At 33.4% G+C, this 22,349-nt stretch overlaps 1 protein-coding gene across 2 annotated transcripts in view; it reads left to right on the top strand.

The window, feature by feature from the left end:
• Window positions 1–22,349, top strand: part of MARCHF1 (membrane associated ring-CH-type finger 1) — an 863,493-nt gene that overhangs the window by 301,104 nt on the left and 540,040 nt on the right. For both annotated transcript variants that reach the window (XM_032863628.1, XM_032863619.1), the window contains exon 2: window positions 5,581–5,657. The gene's annotated coding sequence lies outside the window, so the exon portion shown is untranslated. The remainder of the gene's footprint in view (window positions 1–5,580; window positions 5,658–22,349) is intronic.

The raw sequence follows: 22,349 nt of genomic DNA, 5'->3' as shown, positions 1-22,349 counted from the left end.
CTTCCTCAAAATTTTACTGAAATCTATTATTTTTTTGTATATTTTGTGGCAGCTATGACATCCACTTAAGTCATCAGTTTTTCCCTTTTGATTCTGAATTTTAGGAATCTGCAAAAAATTTGTTTTGTTGTAACTCCTGGAAAAAACATCTCAAAAATGTTTGCATAAAAATGTTGAAAATTTCAAATTATCAAATTCTCAGAAATTATAATTTGTTATACAAAGCTTATTACATCATGAGCTGTATCTAAAAATAATTTGAGTAACATTTAGCATTTCCTTTAAAGAGTGATTTATTACTTCTGCAATCATCTAATTATTCAATTTTATATATCATTTCTTAAATATGTGTCATATTACTCAATGCCAATGTTTGTAGTCTGAATAAATATCCTTTCATAATATTATCAAGTTTTACTATGATCTTTGCCAAATGCAGAAAATTTCAATTATCACTCTCAAACTTTTTTGGATGATCTTCTGAACACATTTGCTTTGCCAAAACCAAAATTATATATATGTTCAAAAACATGCCATCTCTTATTTTCATTTAGTGTCTGTTCTTCAGCAAAAATTGGTATTGATTTTTTCAAGTTAGATTTACATTTTAAATACCTGACACTGTGATTGCTGTTTGGTCTACTTTATTCATACTAACTCCTGTAATTGATCATTGCTCATCCTCAAGTACTGATAGATATTTTTTATACCTGCAGAAATTCAGGCTAACTACAAGGTCCTTTGCATAAAGTAAACAGCATATAGTGATTTTTCTCATTTGAAAAGATTGAAATATGGCGAACATCCCAAAACTTCCTACCTGTGCTGACTTTTGTAAAGTCAAACTTTCTTTTATAAGATAATGGTTTTTAGCAAGAATACCTCATTGATGAATATTAAAAAAATTTGTCCACATTTTGGGATTTTAGGGGAATACATTTAGTTTGATGAATTTTTCAGGATTTTTGTTTTTCTGCTAATTTTTCTTGAAAGTCACTAGTCGGGGCACCCGGGTGGCTCAGTGTTTAAGCCTCTGTCTTTGGCTCAGGTCATGATCTCAGAGTCCTGGGATCAAGCCCTACATTGGGCTCTCTGCTTGACGGAGAGCCTGGTTCCCCCTCTCTCTCTGCCTGCCTCTCTGCCTACTTGTGATCTCTCTCTCTCTGTCAAATAAATAAATAAAATCTAAAAAAAAAAAAGATTCTCTCTCTCCCTTAAAAAAAAAAGTCACTAGTTGTTGTAGATGTAGAAGTGGAAGATAATTTCACATCCTTTTCCATTAGTGATAATTCTACCTATGTTCTGCTAAAATTAATAGTTCTGAGTATTTTTCCTCTACCATTTTTTTTTCATTAAGGCCTCACTATCCAAATTTTTTCAGTGTTCTAAATAATCTTCTTTTTTCTTTCTTTCTTTTTCTTTTCTTTTCTTTTTTTTTTTTTGTGAGCAGCAAAGGAAAGTTCATTTTATTTTTTAAAAGATTTTATTTATTTATTTGACACACAGAGAGAGAGACAACAAGAGAGGGAACACAAGTAGGACAAGTGGGAGAGGGAGAAGCATGTTTTCCACCAAGTGGGGAGCCGGATGTGGGGTTCCATTCCAGGATTCTAGGATCATGACCTGAGTTAATGGCAGACGCTTTACAAATGAGCTACCCAGGCACCATCAAAGTAAAGTCTATTGAGAGTACAAATCTCCCAAAGAGGGAGGGGACCCCAGAGGGGTGCCCTTCTTTTTCTTTTTCTTTTGTGTGTGTGTGTGTTTGTACAGGGTTTCCATTTTTTTGTTTTCCTGTTTGAATAATTTTTATTTTAATAAAATAAACTTATAACAATTGTGTTATAATAACTTTATTGTAAATTTTGTTGTGTTTCCACTACTTAGGGAAAATAATAAAGCATAATATAACATCATATGATATAATATATAGCTTGCTTTGGAAAAAAACAGCAAATTTTTTTTAAAGATTTTATTTACTTATTTATTCGACAGAGAAGGAGAGATCACAAGTAGGCAGAGAGGCAGGCAGAGAGAGATTGGGGGAAGCAGGCTCCCTGCTGAGCAGAGATCCCAATGCAGGGCTCAATCCCAGGACCCTGAGATCATGACCTGAGCTGAAGGCAGAGGCACAACCCACTGAGCCACCCAGGCGCCACAATGACAGCAAATTTTAATACAACATTTAATTTTTCTAGTGACCAAATATCCACACTAAATATTTTGATTCTTTCATAATGAGTGGGTCATTATATAGTAATCTTTCAAGCCTATGTCAGTATTTATTTTTGGATTACTACTGATTAATTGATAACAGTTACATAATGATTTGTATCATAATGAAAGCACCTTCTAGGCACTCTTCAATGCAGTACATTTACAGCAATGTTGTAGTAAATAAAATACAGTTGATATGAACTTCTATAAAACATGTTAAATACAGCCACTGCATTAATGCCATGATATATTTTTTAAATTTTATGAATATGTATATATATTACATATATATTGAAGTAGATAAGCTAAATAAATAGATATAAAGATTGATGGATATATCAGTTTGAAGCCTAGCTAGTTGGTTAGAAGTACAGATTATCATAGATGATATTATATCAACACTATGTTTTGATTATTATATTTTAGTTTTTCTAAGTTGTTTCCCCTTTTAAACTCAGGTGGAATGATATATATAGGTCCTATTCCATTACAACAGGACAGGTTTTCCCATTTTCTGGAAATTTGGCATAATAAATATGCAAATAAACTATTTTGGATTAAACATTTATAAGAAAATATAAAAATATAAATGTTTGAGGAGAGTGGGACACCATTAGTTGTGCTATGCTCAGTCTGAGTAACCAAACCTATTCAGCAATTTTAATGAAACAATTTCACCTCTAACTCACATTCCCCTCTTTCTAAAAGAATCTGCAGTAGTCATCATGGCAGAGTGCTTTGAAAGATAAATTATATATCTAATCGTTATGTACCATCTGTTGATTAAATCATGACATTCTCCCACTTTTACTTGAATAATTTATTTGTGGGATAAATTTGTCCATATAGTTCTTTATTCACTTAATTTTCTCTCAGGATTCTCCCCAGTTAACTTATGATTTTGACACCCACCTCACCACATGCCCAAAGATATAAGAACACTATTGGTCACCACAGTTTAGTCTCAAACACCCTCCTTTCAACAAATACATGTCTCCTTATGTAAGCTTTGTTTTTTCCTTTCTCCCTTCTTCCCTTACTTCCACTCTCCTACCTTTCTTCTTCCCCTGCTCCTTCCCTCCTTTCCTTCTTTGTTGACTCTCCTGCCTTATTACACAAAAGGAAGTAAATGTTGGATAAGTACATATGAAGAAGAAAAATGTCTGGTTTATTAAACTTTTGGAAGACCAGCTTGGAGAGCCTAAAATGATGAAGCAACAGTACTTAATAGTGATCTTATGCAATTAATGTCAATATAACTTTTGCACAAATTCTTAGGTTTTCTGTTTGTTTTCATTATGCTAATATATCTATCAATTCTTCACAGTACTTTGTATTTGGAACTCAGATTTTAATAACTGCATTCCATTCACATCCTGTAGTCTATAAAAATGAGGTCCTGAAACATGGAAAATTTTCAACTTCTCTAGTTTAATTTAAATAAAACAAGGTAGCCATATTTAAAGCGGGATGACAGTAATTGGACTATTCTGAACCAAAGAAGGATACTGTTCTTTAATTTGTAAAAGAAGTCTTCTGCAATTGTTGATGGGTATTTGGTCAACTGCTATTTATTTTGGGTCTTTGAAAATGGACAATTTATTTAAAAAATATTTAGTGAAAATAGAAATAAATTTGAAGACTTACTTGTTTTTAAAACTGCATTGGTGGGGTGTCTGGGTGGCTCAGTCAATTAAGCCTTTGACTCAGGTCATGATCCTGGTTTCCTGGGATCGAGTCCTGTATCAGGCTCCCTGCTCAGCAGGGAGTCTGTTTCTCTGTCTCCCTCTGCCCCTGCCTCTACTCAGTCTCTCAAGTAAATAAACAAAATTTTAAAAAACTGCATTGGTAAGAACTTATAAATTAATAACAATTCTCATAGTTCTAGTTCTATACACTGTATTATTCTCTTGTTTATTTTTTGTTGTTATTATTGTTACTTCTCAGATTTATCGATTTTCAATATGTTGTATATATTTGACTTTCATTTTTCTACACATATGGTTACAGTGTATTCCTAATGGCAGCAGTTGACTTTCATAAATCAGTTTATTAATTCTATAGACAAGCTTATTTCAAATAACTATTACAATCTCCACTTTAGCTCCCTGTACATTGATTCTGTAAGTAGATAATTTTTGAAATGAAAATGTCATATTTCACCTACAACTACAATGCTACATTGTATATTCTTTGAAAAATGATCAATAATATCCTCTAATAGTTTGTTAAAATGCCATCTTGTGATCCTTCTTCACATAAAAAAGAGTAAGGAGAGATTTTAAGAGATTAATACTCTATGGACAATTAGCCATTCTTATTCCTTTCAACCAGATGTAGGCAATTTAATATTGTAGTCATGTTTGCCTTCTGAGTGAATCCTAAAACAAATAAAGGATGGAATAGTTGGTGCTTTTTTTTTTTTTTTTGAGATTTTTTTATTTATTAGTGTGTGTGAAAGAGAGAGAGAGAGCGCCAGCATGAGTGGGAGTACAGGGAGGTTCAGAGGGAGAGGCAGACTCCCTGCTGAGCAAGGAGCTTGACATGGGGCCAGATTCAGGACCCTGAGATCATGACAGTTTAAGGCAGATGCTTAATCCACTGAGCGCCCAGGTACCCTGGTGCTCTTTTATACTTAGGGGTGTGAAAGACAGTGAACCACCTGGCCTGTATTCATGATACGCTGCTTAGAATGTATAAGGATCCAAAAGCAAACCTGTTGCTTAGCTTCACACTGTTCTTTTGTATATCTTTCAAGTGGTTCATCTTTTTATTCGTCCTCATTATGTTTAAAACATTCTGTCAATTTCAGCCTATCTTCATGAAACAACTGTATAAACTGGAACCAGGTATTCTAGTTTGATTTTGAGTTTGTCCTCTAACTTGGAGTCACTGCTCTGTCTTAGCTGCTCAGTGCCATATAAATGGTATAAACAACTTTTTTTGTCTTCTACCAGAAAAAATAATTCTTTGAACTTTTTTATTAGGATATAAACTTTCAGTTGACTCATTCTTAATGTACTGAAGTAGTTTGATATTTTGGAATTCTACATGCTATATGTATATTATATATATGATATACATGTATATATGTCATATATATATATATATATACAGTATATATATATGTATATATACTGTATAATGCATAGAAACTGAAAATGATAGAAATTCTTTTGCATGACCTGAGTATTGGCACAGATAGCATTAGGAACTCTCCTTATTATATTATATAGTTTAAGAATTATTTAGATAGGCCTACAGTTTGTACAATATATGTGTGGTCTTTCCATTTCAGAAATTTTGTTATAGTTACTTTTTTTTAAGTCTAGCCTTTAAGTTTGTTTAAATTTTCTTTTTCAGGAAATGTACTCAAGAAGAGTTCTGAGAGAATATACTCAGTTGTCCTTCTGTGATTAAACGAGACGCTGCTGTATTTTGTAAGTTCATCTATTTTTATCCTAGATAGAGAGGACTTTTTTTTCAGAGAACCACGTTTTTCATTTGGAATTAGAATCAAATTTTTTTTAATGGAATGGTTTTAATTGATTTTTTTTTACTTTCTTTACTTAGGTTTTATTCAATTTTAGTGAATACCATTTCTTTTTTAAAATGAACTCTGTTTCCTTGTATCTATTAGCCAATATTTTAATGACTTGTGATAAGAACTTTATCAGTTGAAAGAGCTAGATGAAAGGAGCAGTGCAGTCAGTAACACTGATTTGCCTGGGCAGGTATATTGGTAATTATAATGTTCTCCATTTCAGCAAACAAATACATTTAATTTTATCTGTATAACTGCATTAAGTGGCCTCATGAAGATAACTGAATGCAGACTACTTTTGGGGAAAATATTGACTTTATTTTGTTACTAATATAGCTTTCACATTCAAGGATTACAATATTCATCATGATGAGATGAGTACTACATAACTTTGATGTACTAGAATCTGTCTAATATTCATGCATTTCACATGACTAAAAGAAAACAAGCAAAGACTTCTGTGTGAAGAGTCATGAATGGCATTAAATTGAGTGTCTCCTGAGCCTTCAAATTTACAACCCATCTGGTTATTTTAAGTTGAAATATTTTATTATTTCAGTTTCTAAACAAGATAGAACAAATAGTTTCCCCTCCTTTGTTATAAGTTATTTTTAGCTATCGTGATAAGGTAGTCTCCTTGCATCTAATTACTTCTCTATGAAAGACCCAGTAGATTGACAGAATATAATATTTGTCATTTATTTTGACTTTTGAAAGCTTTTCTTTTCCTTTCTTTTCTTTTGCTTTTCTTTTAGGAAGACTATTTCCACCAAACAAAATAAAAAACATTACTCTGTATATCTTTATAATAAATACAAGAGAGTTCAAATAAATGAAAAGATATACCTAAGTATTTGTGATCTGTGGCAGAGTAGCCATTCTAAGTGCTTTTCATTGGGGATATTTTTGTTAACCAGTATTTTTGAACAACTTAATTAGTGTTGATTATAATAACATAAAGACCACACTTTAGGGCAGACTTTAGAAGCCTCTATAGTAATTTGGAGGGCTTAAATTGCCTTAGAAAGATCTAGAAATTGTTGGAGAATGACATACAATAAAGGGAAATTTGTAAAGGCCAATATTAACATGTCATGGAGAAAAAATACATATGTAGAGGATTAATACAAAAATCATCTTAAATTTAAATTATGGCATAGCAATTCCAACTTTTTTCAGACCCTACCCATTTTTATTAGTTTTTTGAATTTTATAAAAAAGAATTAATACAGGTCACTGCATAAGTTTAAGGTCTACAGCATGATGGTTTGATTGACATATATTATGAAATGATTACCACAAGAGGATAGGTTAACATCCATTATCATATATATATATATACACACATATATATATATATGTGTGTATATATATATATATATATAAAGAAAAGAAAATAATTCTTGTGATGAAAATTCTTGGGATCTATCTCTTAACAATTTTCCTGTATATCATGCAGCACTGTTAGCTATAATCATCATGTTGTGGATTACATCTCTACTTATTTATCCAATAATTGGGAGTTTATACCTTTAGACCATTTTCTTTTAATTCCATCTTCCCTTACCCCCTGCCTCAGGTAATCACATGTATTTTTACATGAACTTGGTGTTTTGTTTTGTTTTTTAAGATTCCACATTTAATTGAGATCACACAGTATTTTTCTTCTTCTGTCTGACAAATTTAACTTAGTCTTACGCTTCCACATTCCATCTACGCTGTCTGAAATTAAAGAATTTCCTTGTTTTTCTTTTTATGGCTGAATAATATCCTATTGTGTGTGTGTATGTGTTTGTGTGTGTGTGTGTGTATAATAGATACATGATGATAGATAGATGATAGATAATATATATTATGACTTCTTTATCCATTTAATCCATTGATAGCCACTTAGGTTGTTTCCATATCTTCTGGGTTATGATAAACAGTGCAGCTATGAACATGGGGGGCATATAACTTTTCAAGCTAGTGTTTTTGTTTCCTTTGGATATATATTCCCAGAAGTAGCATTGCTGGATCAAATGGTAGTTCTACTGTTAACTTTTTGAGGAAACATCAAGCTGTTTTCCATAGTTGCTGTACCAAATGCATATATTATAGTCCACTATCAGAACACAGTGTTCCCTTTTCTACACATCTATGCTAACATTTATCATCTTTTGTCTTCTTGATCATGGCCACTCTAACAGGCATGAGATGATATCTCATTGTGGTTTTAATTTGCATTTCTCTAATGACTAGTGATTTTGAGCATCTTTTCATGTATCCATTGACCATTCATATATCTTCTTTGGAAAAATTATTCAAGTCCTTTGCCCAATTTTAAATTGGATTATTTGTTTGGTTTTGTTGTTGTTATTATTGTTTTGCTATTAAATTGTAAGAGTTGTTTACTTTTTAGATATTTACCCTTTATCAGTTATATGGTTTGCAAATTTTTTCCCCATTCTGTAGGTTGTCTTTTCACTTTGTGTATAGTTTCTTTGGCTGTGCAGAAGCTTTTAAGTTTGATGTGGTCCCCCTTGTTTATTTTTTATTTTGTTGCTTGTGCTTTGGCTGAGATTTCCAGAAAATCATTATCAAGACCCATGTAAAGGAGCTTTATTTCTGTTTTCTTCTACAGTGTTTCATAATTTCAGGTCTTACATTTAAGTCTTTAATCCATTTCAAGATAATTTTTATGAGTGGTGTAAGGTTTGGGTCCAGTTTCATTCTTTTAAATGTGAATATCCAATTATTCCAGTACCATTTATTGAAGAGATTGTCTTTTCTCCATAGAATGTTCTTGGCTCCCTTGTCAAATATTAGTTGGCCATATATACTTTGCTTTATTTCTGTGGTTTGGATTCTATTCCATTAGTCTATATGTGTTTGTTTTTTTGCCAATATCATACTGTGCTAGTCACTATAGCTTTATAGTATAGTTGGAAATTGGGAAGTAGGATCCTATTTTGCTTTTCTTTCTTGGATTGAGTTGGCTATTCATGGTCTTTTGTGGCTCTATATAAATTTATAGAGTATTTTTTAAAATTTCTGTGAAAATGCCATTCTAATCTGGATAGTGATTACTTTGAGTCTATAGATGGCTATGGGTAGTATTGATATATTTTCGTAGGATGCTATTTATTTATTTGTCAGATCTATAGAGAGCACAAAAGTAGGCTGAGCCTCAGGGAGAGGGAGAAGTGGCTCCCCCCTGAGCAAGGAGCCCAGTGTCGGAGTTGATTCCACTGGAATCGTGACCTGAGCCAAAGGCAGACACTTAACTGACTAAAGCATTCCAACAGTAATCCCAATATTGATATTTTAATGGTACTACTTCTTCCAGTCTATGAACATGAGATATATTTTCATTTATTTGTGTCATCCTTGATTTCTTTTATCAATGCCTTGCAGTTTTCAGAATAGAGATTGTTCATCTCTCTGGTTAAATTTGTTAGGTATTTTATTGTTTTTGATGTTATTGTAAATGGGATTAATTTCTTTTCCTTTTAGAAAATTTATTGTTAGTGTCTAGAAAAGCTGATAACTTTTTGCATGTTAATTTTATATCCTGCAACTTCACTGAATTTGTTAATTAATTCTAATAGTTTTTGGTTATCTATAGGATTTTCTATATATAAATTCATATCATCTGAAAAAGGAGACAATTTTATTCTTCCTTTCCAGTTTTGATGGCTTTTATTTTTTTGCCTGATTGCCCTAACTAGGACTTACAGTAGTATGTTGAATAGGAGTTGGTGATAGTGGGCACCCTTGTCTTATTCCTAATATTAAATTCCTAATATTAAAGAAAAAAATTCATCCTTTCACTATTGAATATGATGTTAGTTCCAGGCTTGTTATACATGGCTTTTATTATGTTGAGATATGTTTCTTATATGTCTAATTTGTTAAGTGTTTTTGTAATGAATGGATGTTGAATTTTGTCAAACGTTTTTTTCTGTATCTGTTGAGATGGTTATATAATTCTTTTTTTTTTTCATTTTACTAATGTGATATATTACATTAATTTGCATATGTTTAACTATCCTTGCAAACCAGGGATAAATCCCACTTGTTAATGGTGAATGGTCCTTTTATTTATTTTTTATTTTTTTAAAAGATTTTATTTATTTATTTGACGAGAGAGAGAAAGAGATCACAAGTAGGCAGAGAGGCAGGCAGAGAGAGAGGGGGAAGCATGCTCCCTGCCGAACAGAGAGCCCGATGAGGGACTCGATCCCAGGACCCTGAGACCATGACCTGAGCCGAAGGCAGAGGCTTAACCCACTGAGCCACCCAGGCGCCCCTGAATGGTCCTTTTAATATGTTGCTGAATTTAGTTTGCTAGTATTTTATTGAGAATACTGTATTTTTTTTTTTTGCATCTGTATTCATCAGGGATATGCCTATGGCTTTTTTGCCTATAGTGTCAGAATCTGGCTTTAGAATCAGACAGTGCTGGCCTTGTAAAATGAGTCTGGGGAAATTCCCTCTTCTTTTTTTGGGAAGTCTGAACATAATTGGCGTTAATACTTCCTTAAATGTTTGGTAAAATTTAGCAATGAAGCCATCTGGTCCCAAGCTTTTCTTCATTGGTAGATTTTGGATTACTGATTCAATTTTTTCACCTTTTTTTGTTGTTGTTGTTGTTAATAGATGTGGGGAGGAGCAGGGGGAAAGGGAGAGAGATAATTTTTTTTTAAGATTTTATTTATTTATTTGACAGAGATCACAAGTAGGCAGATAGGCAGGCAGAGAGAGGCGGGGAGCAGGCTCCTTGCTGAGCAGAGAGCCTGATGTGGGGCTCAATCCCAGGACCCTGACATCATGACCCAAGCAGAAGGCAGAGGCTTAACCCACTAAGCCACCCAGGCACCCTGGGAGAGAGAGGATCTTAAACAGACTCCAGACCCAGCACAGAACCCATCACAACTTGATCTCACATCCCTGAGGCCTAAGACGAAATCAAGAGTTGGGCGCTTAACCCACTGATCTACCCAGGCACCCCTCAATTTATTTAATAGTAATTAATCTGTTCAGATTTTCTATTTCTTCCTGATTCAGTCTTGGCATGTTGTATGTTTCTATAAATTTTTCCATTTCTTCCAGGTTGTCCATTTTGTAGGCGTGTAATTATTATTATAGATCCTTTGTATTTCTATGGTCTCAGTTATTTGTATTATTATTTTTCTCCATGTAAACTATGAAGCTTTTACCCTAAAACACTGCATTTAATACAAATTATTGATTGTTTATTTTTTTTTAAAGATTTTATTTATTCATTTGACAGACAGAGATCACAAGTAGGCAGAGAGGCAGGCAGAGAGAGAGGAAGGAAAGCAGGCTCCCTGGTGAGCAGAGAGCCTGACTTGGGGCTTGATCCCAGGACCCTGAGATCATACCCTGAGCCAAAGGCAGAGGTTTTAACCCACTGAGCCACCCAGGCACTCCAATTGTCTATTTTTTTATTAAAGTTTTGTCTATCTGTGTATCTCTTAAAATCCATGTTTTGATCATTGAATAGCAATAGCATTCAATGACTATATGATTTATATTAATAGGAAGCATTTGTTGAATATTTACAACATATCAACTCCACTTCATGAAAAATGGCAAAGAAATTTAGTATTGAATATGACCTGTACAGTTTTATCAATGGTGAATATATCTTTTCTATTAGGGTTTCAAAAGAGCCTCCTGTTCTCCCATTACTATATCAGTTCCTACACATCTAGGAAATCCCAGTTAGGAACCATGGAGGTATTATTAGAACTTAGATTTGTAAAATTCAAGAAAGATTTTTAAGAGCCAGGAAAAATGTATTTTTGCCTTTGGTCATACTCTTTTTTATTATTCTGAATGCTTATGGTGTATTCATCTAATGAAGAATTTGGAATATATGGAGAAAGTTGAGGAGAGAAATAACTATTATGCTTGCAAATTATCAGTATTAGTATCTATGATAAAAATTTTAAGGAAGTAGTATAATTTCTTTTAAAAAAGAAAATCGTGAAATAACAGTATTATTCTTCATGTATATGAAGAGATCTCATAGAAAATGTGGACAGTTCATTATCTTGTAGTGATTAAAAAAAAGTATAATAAATCTGGACTGTTAGCAGTATAGATTTCCATGCTATGAGAATTTTTGAGCACTAGAACATCTACAGGTAGATGTTTGAAAATACCATATTTTGAAAGATCTCTTAAAGTAAAACCTAGCCCATCTTACAGAGACTACCTAAGAGAAAAAGTGTTAACTAATTCAACATAAAATCTTCTAAATCTAGGATTAAATGATCATAAATTACTTACTGTTTTACCTTCTGTAATAGGGAATTAGCTTCAATCAACATTGGCTTTGATTTGCTGTGACCATACAGAGGAGGAAGTTAACTGGTTTAATATAACATCTCCTGCTCAGCTGTGGTCCCAGTTGAATAAGGCTCTAGTCCCAAATGGAGAATTAATACAGTTTTCTCTAAGGGTTTAAAAGATGATCAAAGTAGACCCTTTGTCTTTGGCATGAGATCTTTCCTGCAGCTACCGTAATTTCATTTAGCTGGAATTCATCTAAACAAAAGTTGTTTTTTTTTTTTTAATATTTTATTTATTTATTTCCCAGAGAGAGAGAGAAAGAGACAGAAAGCACAAAAAAGGAGGGGCAGGCATAGAGAGGGCCAGACTCCCTGCTGAGCAAGGAGCCCGATGTGGGACTTGATCCCAGGACCCGAGATCATGACCTGAGCCAAAGGCAGATGCTTAACTGGCTGAGCCACCCAGGTGTCCCTAAACAAGTATTTTAATGAGGATATCACAAAAAATTACAGCTATCTTTCTGCTATCCATTATTGCTTTTCCCTTAAGAGAGGATTTTACTTCACAGGTGATACCTATCAATAGAGGCTACCCCTGAACCCCAGTATTTTAGTCAATGAATGATTTCAGCTTAGAAATAACTGTCTTCTGGCTTATAATACTTATTTTATAGACTTTGTTTACCTAGAGACTCAGTAGAAATGACATCACCATCATATATTTTTTGAGTTTTTAAAAAAAATTTCAAGAATATAATAAAATGAGTATTTGTGCCAAGAGCTGTGGGGAATAAAAATGCAAAATGTGAAGACTGCTTCTAAATTACTATAATCTCATTGTGTAGAACAGTTCTATAAAAATTAAATGTAGAATTGAAGTCACTAAAAAGTTTAGACTGTATTATAACTCTGTTACCTTCCACAACATCTTAAGGTTATCCTTTGTATTATTACTTACTTATTCAAAAAAGATGTAGAAAACAAGCAATCACTGAATGAATGAAGTGTTGCAGTTATTCTAAGAACTAGTGTAATTAAAATTGGGATATAAAATATTGGTAAACCTTAGATGAATAATAAATAACTGAGATCAGAGTATAGAGTAAGAACATTCTTAACTTAAGAATTAACTTAAGATGTATTGATAGTTAGCAGACTTAAGGGAATTGGAAAGAAAATGTTATGACATGAACAGCAGGAAGCAAAGCTAAGTAGATAAGATTCATTGAAACCATGAAAGGTCTTAATTCCGTGGTGGGAAGCCCATACTTTATTAAGTGGGGGGATAGTGATGAGAAACATTTCAGTGAAATTCTCTTCTTTCAGTTCTTTCCCCCACAATTGATGTGGGGGGGGAGGTGAAAAAAATCAAAGATGATGCCATAGTTTTAACTTTGAATAAGTGGGAGAATGTGCAATGCATGATAATATGAAAATTAGAAGAGTTAGGGTGGAGGGGACAGTTTGTATGAATAATACATGCAGTTTGATCTTCCAATTTTTGAAATATTCTGAACTTATTTTCCAGAAGTTTCTTATCTCTAACTTTTATTTTTATCTCAAACCCATTCTTTTTTTTTAATCATTGGTATTTTTGATAGTAAATCAAATCAGTCATCTATATTTATTTTTATTTTATACTGTCACTGAACCTCTGGTTTATCCAAAAGTGAATTTTTAAGTGAAAAAACTTAGGAGTTCTTGTAATGTTGAAAAAAGTGTTTGTTCCTTTTGTAGTAGTGTTTAAACACATAAAAGTCAAGAGTTGACATTTAGTAGTAATCATTTGCTACATTAGCGTCATCAGTTTATTTTGTACTCATGGACATTTTGTAGCAACAAAATGGATTTGATTCTTTGTTTCACTTACAAATATGCTTTTTACTTTCCAAAAGACAGAGTGACACTTAGTCAGCAAGAGGGAACTAGAAGTTGTAGCCCAGACGTTTCATTTGTTGGTTTGCATGTTACACAATAAGCATCTATTTATGATATGCTCAGGAGTACTTAGATATTTTGAGAAAGATAAAATGATGCTTGCCCTGAAATTTAAATTTTTGAGTTATTTAAGCAATATTTGTAAAACTATACATAGGGAATATAGGAGTAGTACAGATGGCATAGATACCTACTGAAGGAAGTTGACATAAAATAATAAAAAAAACCCTTAATATTTCCCTAAGTGCCAGTGAAGAATAATGTAGAATTAAAATATTTATTATTAACTTTTAAGAGAGGATTATGAAGATCAGAGGGATTTGTTCACAAGTACTTGTTTGGGTCTCTATTAATCATTTGTGTTAGACTAGAATTAAAACAATGATTTCAGCAATGCAAACTAGTATTTCATATCCTGTTTTTATTTTATTTTACTTTTTATTTTTTAAAGATTTTATTTATTTATTGACAGAGAGATAGAGAGCACGAGTAGGCAGAGAGGCAGGCAGAGACAGAGGGGAAGCAGGCTCCTTGCTGAGCAGAGAGCCCGATGTGGGGCTCGATCCCAGGACCCCGAGATCATGACCTGAGCTGAAGGCAGAGGCTTAACACACTGAGCCACCCAGGTGGCTCATATCCTGTTTTTAGATTTACTTTTATCATTTTATTTTTAACATATATCATGATATACTTTTTATTATTGTTACATACTATCTAATCTACAAGTAATTTATGGTGATTGGCAAGAAAAATGTAGTCTTTGAGCTAGAAAACCAGTAATATGTGAGCATGGGTTAAGCTGGGCACAAAATTAAATGGGAGATTGTGCACATCAAAACTAACCAAACAACCAAATAAACAAGTGTTTTGGGAAAGCTATAGCATCTTAGTATATGTTTGAGTTTGTTAGAGTCATGACAGAAAGGATAAAAGTTCAAGTGAACTCATGTGCTGTAAGGATGTATATCCATTTGAAGGGCATAAGAGCCTATATTCTCAATAGAACCTTTGTAAAATATGAGACAGATCTTCCCACATATGATCAGCCTTTGGTAGACTCTCTGAACAAAATTTAATGCAGTTACATGATGAAGCAAAGTGAATGTGGCAGCTTTCTGATTACCTGGAAACACAGAAAAATCTTGAAAAAGTTTGAAGGAGTAAATAGTTGGCAGCTTATTCCTTAGACAATTGAGTACGAATTATCTTCCATAGGCTTAAGGTAGGAGTTTTATGGCAGATAACTCAAAATGAGATTTTAGGGAGTGTCAAAAGGGCAGGAATTTTTAATTTCTGACTGAAAAAGCACCTCCATGCTAGGGATATCAGCAAATGTTGAAGATAAAGATATTTTATTGTGAAAGTTCAAGATTATGAATTCATTTATCTAGGCAATACATATACTTATTTAGCATATATTGCTGGCCATTCTCTTCATCATCAGAAGTTGAGGTACTTGCGCTCAGGATGAAAATTTTTGTCAGGAAAACACTCTAAATGCTTAAAAGAGTGCTAAGAGGATATCTTGAAGTTTTGTATGTATGTCTTTGTCTTAAAGAAGAAAGAAGATCTTGAAGACGTGCTATTTACCATCAATACAGTAAAACCTTCAGTTACCCTTGAATGAATTTAATCTGACTAAAACTTCATTGTGACGGTGTTAGGTAAACACACTTTTCAAGTTGAGCAATGGAAAATGTGCACATTTTCCCCTGCTCTTTCTTTCCTCATCTGTGTTCTATACTAGGGAGTTATGGCACTTTTGTTATTTGGAGTAAAGCTCTTAACACCTCTAAATGGAAAAAATTACTCTGTACCATAAATACAAATGGGTAAGTGCAAAAATTAGAAGTCGCTAAGAGGAAAATTCACAGTTTCTTTTCAGTTAGAGGTTTGTGTATAGAATAGAGATCGATATAGTGAGCATCAGTTCTAAAAATAACAAAATTTTACCCATTATTCTTTCATATGAGCTGCAGCAGTGGTCCTTGCTGTTAGCAGAGAGATGCTTATTTCTTCTTTGTCCATAATTACTATCAATTGCATCCTTGGGCATCCATGAGACAAACCATGACAAAGTTTAGGAGCCTTGGTTCTCCATTTTTATCACTTTTGAAAAGTTTACAACACACACACACACACACACACACACACACACAATCTTGATATTATAATCTCAGAAAAGATAGATGAAATTTCCTTTTGAATTATTTCTTTATTAAAAAATATTTTCCTTAAGTGTGGCAAACTGATTTGTTTTCTCAGCATAATTAACAGCTATGACTTTCTATTTCCTTTGTATTAACATTCATATTAATTGAATTCACCTTTTGCTTTGCTCTGAACTTGATATTGAAAAAGTTTTATGCATCATTGATTCTTACTGTGCCTCAGATAATTGGTCCTGTTACAGTGACTTACATAATACATATCGGAAAAAAGGAGAGACTTTTCCAAGAAATAGAGTTTATCTAAAACCGATTTTGATTCATTAAGGCCATTATCAATATGGAAGATGTTTTGACAAATCTATAAAATTATAGAAATTGAAAAAAGTATTTAATAGACTGCCAGACAGATAGTATTGTTGCATGTAGCCTCAGATATCCCTAACACTAAACATTCTAAAATTCCAGCTTTCTTGTATTAATAAACTTTATTATTATTCTTAACTATTAATAAACTTTCTATTATTTCTATCATTTTCTATGAAACAAGCACCTTGCAATTTGTGTGGTAGCAGACTAATACATAAATATCAGTCTGCTGAGATGTTCTGATTTCTAGACTATTATTTCATTTGTGTCATTCTCTGAGTCTTCTGTGGATGAACAGTGTATACAAGTCGGACCTTTTATTTATGCCATTGAGAATACTGATTTCAAACTTTCTACTCTATTTTGAAGAGACTGTGAATCGAGTCTTCATTGATGACAAATGCAGCCATTTAACTTTATTTTGAGGATTCTACACACAAATCCAGCATTGGTCATATTTTGAATGCTTAATTTACAAAAAGGAATAATTTCTGCTTCACAGAAAATTCTACAATATTAATATTTTGAGAAAAATAGATATTAACTCTTCTTTAAAAGTTTGTAGAATTCACCTGTGAAGCTCTTTGGTCCTATGTTATTTGTTGGGATTATTTTGATTACTTATGTAAGTTTATTAATATTAATATGTCTGTTCAGGTACTCCCATTTTTTTTCCTAATGCAGTGTTAGCAGAGTGTGTGTTACTAGGAGTTTATCCATTTCTTCTAGGTTGTCCAATTTGTAAGTGTATAGTTCTATAATCTCTTATGATCCTTTGTGTTTTTGTGATGTCAATTGTAACTTCTCTTTCATTTATGATTTTATTTAGTTGGCCCTTTCTCTCTCTTTAAAGTAAGTTTGTCTAAAGTTTTATCATTTTTTTTTGTCTTTTCAAGGAATCAGCTCTTAATGTCATTGATGTTTTCCATTTTTTTAAAGTCTCTATTTCATTTATTTTAGCTCTGATTTTTATTATTTTCTTTCTTCTACTAACCTTGGACTTCCTGTGTTTTTATTCTATTTCCCTAAGGTGTAATGCTAGATTTTTTTTTTTTTTTTTAATTTTCTGAAGTAGGCTTGTCTGGCTACAAACTTGCCTCTTATAGCTGTTTTTGCTATATACAATAGGTTTTAAGGTGGCAAAACTCACAGGGAGCAGTTTTTATTTTTTCTTCAGGTACTTTTTGATTTACTCTTTCATTTCTTTGTTGACCCATTGGTTGTTCAGTAACATGTTGTTTAATCTCCACTTATTTGTGATTTTTCCATTTTTTTTTCACACAATCAATTTCTTTTTAGAAAAGATGCTTGATTTGATTTCAGTCTTTTAAATTTTTTGAGTTTTTTTGTGGCCCAACATATGATTCATTCTGGAGAATGTTCCATGTGCACTTGAGAGGAATATGTATTCTGCTTTTGGATGGAATGTTAGGTATATATTAAGTCTATCTTGTCTAAAGTGTCATTTAAGTCTGATATTTTCTTATTGATTTTCTATCTGTAAGATCTATCCATTGATGTATGTGGGATGATAAAGTCCCCTACTATTATTGGGTTACTGTCAGTTTGTCTCTCTTTATTCCTGTTAATGTTTGCTTCTTATATTTAGGTGCTCCTCTATTGGGTGCATATATATTTACAATTGTTATATCTTCTTGTTAGATTGATTCTTTTATCATTATGTAATATTGTTCTTTGTCTCTGATTACCATCTTTGTTTTAAAGACTGTTTTGTCTGATATAAATACTGTTACCCAACTTTCTTTTTGTTTCCATCTGCATGAAATATCTGTTTCCATCTCTTGACTTTCAGTCTGTGTGTGTCTTGAGGTCTGAAGTGAGTCTTTGGCAGGCAGCATATAGATGGGTCCTGTATTTTTTTTTACATCCATTCAGCTACTCTGTCTTTTCATTGGAACATTTCATCCATTTATATTTAAAATAATTATTGATAAGTTTATATTTATTGTTCTTTTTTTCATTTTTCTGTTTTTGTAGTTTTTTCTCCATTTCTTCCTTCTCTTGCTCTCTTCACTTGTTATTTTAAGACTTTCTTTAGTGTAATATTGGGTTAATTTCTCTTTATTTTTTGTGTATCTATTATAAGTTTTTGGTTTGTTGTTACCATGAGGTTCATATATAACAATTGATCTATGTTGCATTCTATTTTTATTTGATGGTTGTTTAAGGTCAAATTCAAAAAGCTCTACATTTCTGTTCCCACCCCCAGGTGTTATATATTTGACATTATATATTCATCTTTTTATTTTGTTCATCCCTTAAGTAATTATTGTAGATATGGTTGATTTACTACTTTGTGTCTTAACTTTCATGCTAGCTTTTTAAAAAAAGATTTTATTTATTATTTGACAGACCGAGACACAGCAAGAAAGGGAACACAAGCAGGGGGAGTGGGAGAGGGAGAAGCAGGCTTCCCGTTGAGCAGGGAGCCTGCTGCGGGGCTCTATCCCAGGACCTTGGGATCATGACCTGAGCTGAAGGCAGACGCTTAACGACTGAGCCACCCAGGTGCCCCTTTCATGATAGCTTTATAAGGGGTTTATCTACTACTTTTTCTATATGTTTGCTTTTTAAAAAATGTTTTGTTAATTATTTTTATTAACATATAATATATTATTTGCCCCAGGGGTACAGGTCTGTGAATCATCAGGCTTACACATTTCACAGCACTCACCATATTATATGTTTGCTTTTATCATTGAGATTTATTTTAATAATTTTCTTCTAGTTAGAACCTTTTCTTTTCTGCTTAAAGAAGGCCCTTTAACACATCTTATAAGGCTAGGTTAGGTGATTATCTCTTTAACTTTTGTTTTTCTGGGACTCTTTAGCTCTCCTTTAATTCTGAATGATAATCTTGTCAGGTTAGAATATTCTTAGTTGCAGGTTTTTTCCTTTCAGTACTTTGGATATGTCATATCACTTCCTTCTGGCTTACAAAGTTTCTATTGAAAAACCATCTTTAGTATGGGGATTCCCTTGTAATAACTAGTTGCTTTTCTCTGCTTTTTAAATTCTCTCTTTATGTTTGATTTTTGACATTTTAATTATAATGTGCCTTGGTGTGGACATTTTTAGGTTCATCTTATTTGTGGGTTTCTGTGTTTCCTGCCTCTGGATGTTTCCATCTTCAAGTTAGGGAAATTTTTATCCTTCGCTTCTTTAAATAAGTTTTCTGCCCTTTCCTTTCTTTCTTCTCCTTCTGAGATCATTTAATGTGAATGTTAGTATACCTGATGTTGTCCTAGAAATTCCTTCAATTATCTTCATCTTTTTAAAACTGTGTTGTTGTTGTTGTTTTTGTTCAGTTTGGGTGATTCCTACTACCCTGTCTTCTAGATTGCTGATTTATTCTTATGCATCATCTAACTTCTGTTGAACCACTCTAGTGTATTTTTTATTTCAGTTATCATATTCTTTACCTCTGATTGGTTCTTTTATATTTTCTGTCTCTTCGTTGAAGTTCTCCCTGTGTTCATCCATTTTTCTTCTGAGTTCAGTGAGCATATTTATGACCATTACTTTGAACTCTTTGTCTTGTAGATTGCTTATATCTATTTTGTTTAGTTCTTTTTCTGAGATTTTATCTTACTCTTTCATTTGGGAGATACTCCTCTGTCGCCTTATTTTGCCTGACCCTGTGTTTTTTTCTGTGTATTAGTAGATAAGTTACATATCCTGACCTTGAAGGAGTGGCCTTATGTAGCAGGTATCCTGTGGGACTCGGTAGTCCATTCCCACTTGGTCATCAGAACCAGGTGCACCAGAGATATCTGCTCTATGGGCTGACATGTGCCCTTCCATTATGATTGGGCCATCATTCCTGTGGGCATACCAAAGGGCAGGGCTGGCCCCTGGCCTGTCTGTAAAGCCCTGCCATAACTATTGTGGATGTACTAGTGGGTGGGGCTAGTTTCCCATCCCAGGAGTGCTGCTCTGCAGAGCTCTGGTCAGGCTGAGTCCATCCACTGGTCATATTGTGTGGGAACTACTTTGGGGTGGGATTGATCCTGGCTGAGGTATCTTCTTGGGTGTGTTAGTGTGGGTGCTGTTTTGGAGGGACACCTTCTGGGGTTGGCCAGGTGGGTAGGGTAAGTATACAGAGGGATGCTAGGTGGAATAAGTTGTGCCAGCAAGGTAGATAGACAATGTCAGAAATGCTGCCTATCAGCACGTAGCCAACTAGACAGAGAGAGAGAGAAAAAAAAAAAATGGCACCTGCTAGTGCTTCTGTTTCCAGAGGAAGTTCCTATAGATCCCTGCTCCATTGATATATACCATAAAATTATCCAGTAAATCTCCTTCATATATAGCACAGGCACTTTTCAAACTACTGACTCTGACTCTACATTGGATCTTAGAGTAAGTTTGTTTGCAGCCCCTTTAAGAATGGCATTTCTGTTTTCTATAACACTCTGACTCTCCTGGAGTTGAGGCTTTCTTGTCTTCAAATCTAGATATTGGGGGGCTTATATTCCCAGTTCAGATCCTCAGGGCTGGAGTGCCCAATATGGGGTCTGAATCTCTTACTCCTTATGGAGGACCTCCCCATTTGTGATACTCCTTTCATTTTTGTGTCACCATGCTGGGTTTTGGGTCCTGATTAGACCTTTTCTCTGCCTGTGTTACCCATGTGGATGTGAGTTATTCTTTATATATTCAGTCGTGGAATATTTGCTCTGCTAGTCTTCAAGTTGTTCTCAGAGAGAGTTGTTCTATATATGCATGTAGTCTTGGTGTTCTTATGGGAGGAAGTGAGCTCAGGATCTTTTTACTACACCATCCTGATCCTTATACTCCAGGTTTAACTTTTTAGTTTCCACATATAAGTGATATTATACAGTACTTATATTTCTCTGTCTGACTTATTTAGCATAACGTGCTCAAGGTCCATCCATGTGGTTGCAAATGGCAGGATATCCTCCTTTCTTGTGGTTGAAAAATAGTCCATAATGGTATCTACCACTTTTGGCAAACTATATGTTGTATATACCTGATAAGGATATAATATCTAAAATGTATAAACAACAAGCACAATTTAATAACCACAGAACAAATAATCTGACAAAGATAGGCAAAAGAGGGGGCATCTGGGTGGCTCAATTGGTTAAGTGTCATCTCTTGATTTCAGCTCAAGTCTTGATCTTAGGGTTGTAAGATCGAGCCCTGCATCAGGTTCACATGCTGGGCGTAGAGCCTGCTTGGGATTCTCTTTCTCCCTGTCCCTCCGCCCACCACCCTTTGTCTCTCTCTCATAAAAAGTAGGCAGAAGAATTTTGCAACTATATTCATGAGAGAGATTGCCCCTAGTTTTCTCTTTCTCTTTTTTAAAAATTTTTTGGTGCTGTCTTTTCTAGTTTTGGTATCAGCGTGATACTGGCTTCATATAATGAATTTTGAAGTTTTTGTTCCTCTTCCATTTTTTTAGAATAGTTTGAGAAGACTAGTTATTAACTTTTAAAATATTTGATAGAATTCATCCATGAAGCTGTCTTGTTTTGGACTTCTGTTTTTGCAGGGTTTTTTTTGTTTGTTTGTTTGTTTACTGATTCAGTTTCATTGTTGGTAATCAGTCTGTTCAAATTTTCTATGTCTTCCTACTTTAGTTTTGGTAGGTTGTATGTTTCTAAGAATTTATTCATTTCTTCTAAGTTGTTCTGTTTGTTGGCATATAGGTTTTCATAATATTCTATTACAGTTGTTTGTATTTCTGTGGTGTTGGTTGTTATTTCTCCTCTTTCATTAATGATTTTGTTTATTTGCATCCCCTCTCTTTTTAATACATTTACC

Source organism: Lontra canadensis, unplaced genomic scaffold (assembly GCF_010015895.1).
Source record: "Lontra canadensis isolate GAN:19392208 unplaced genomic scaffold, GSC_riverotter_1.0 scaffold1, whole genome shotgun sequence".
NCBI classification, from domain to species: domain Eukaryota; kingdom Metazoa; phylum Chordata; class Mammalia; order Carnivora; family Mustelidae; genus Lontra; species Lontra canadensis.
Note: the sequence above shows the minus strand (reverse complement) of the source record. Positions and strands in the feature narration are given on the sequence as shown.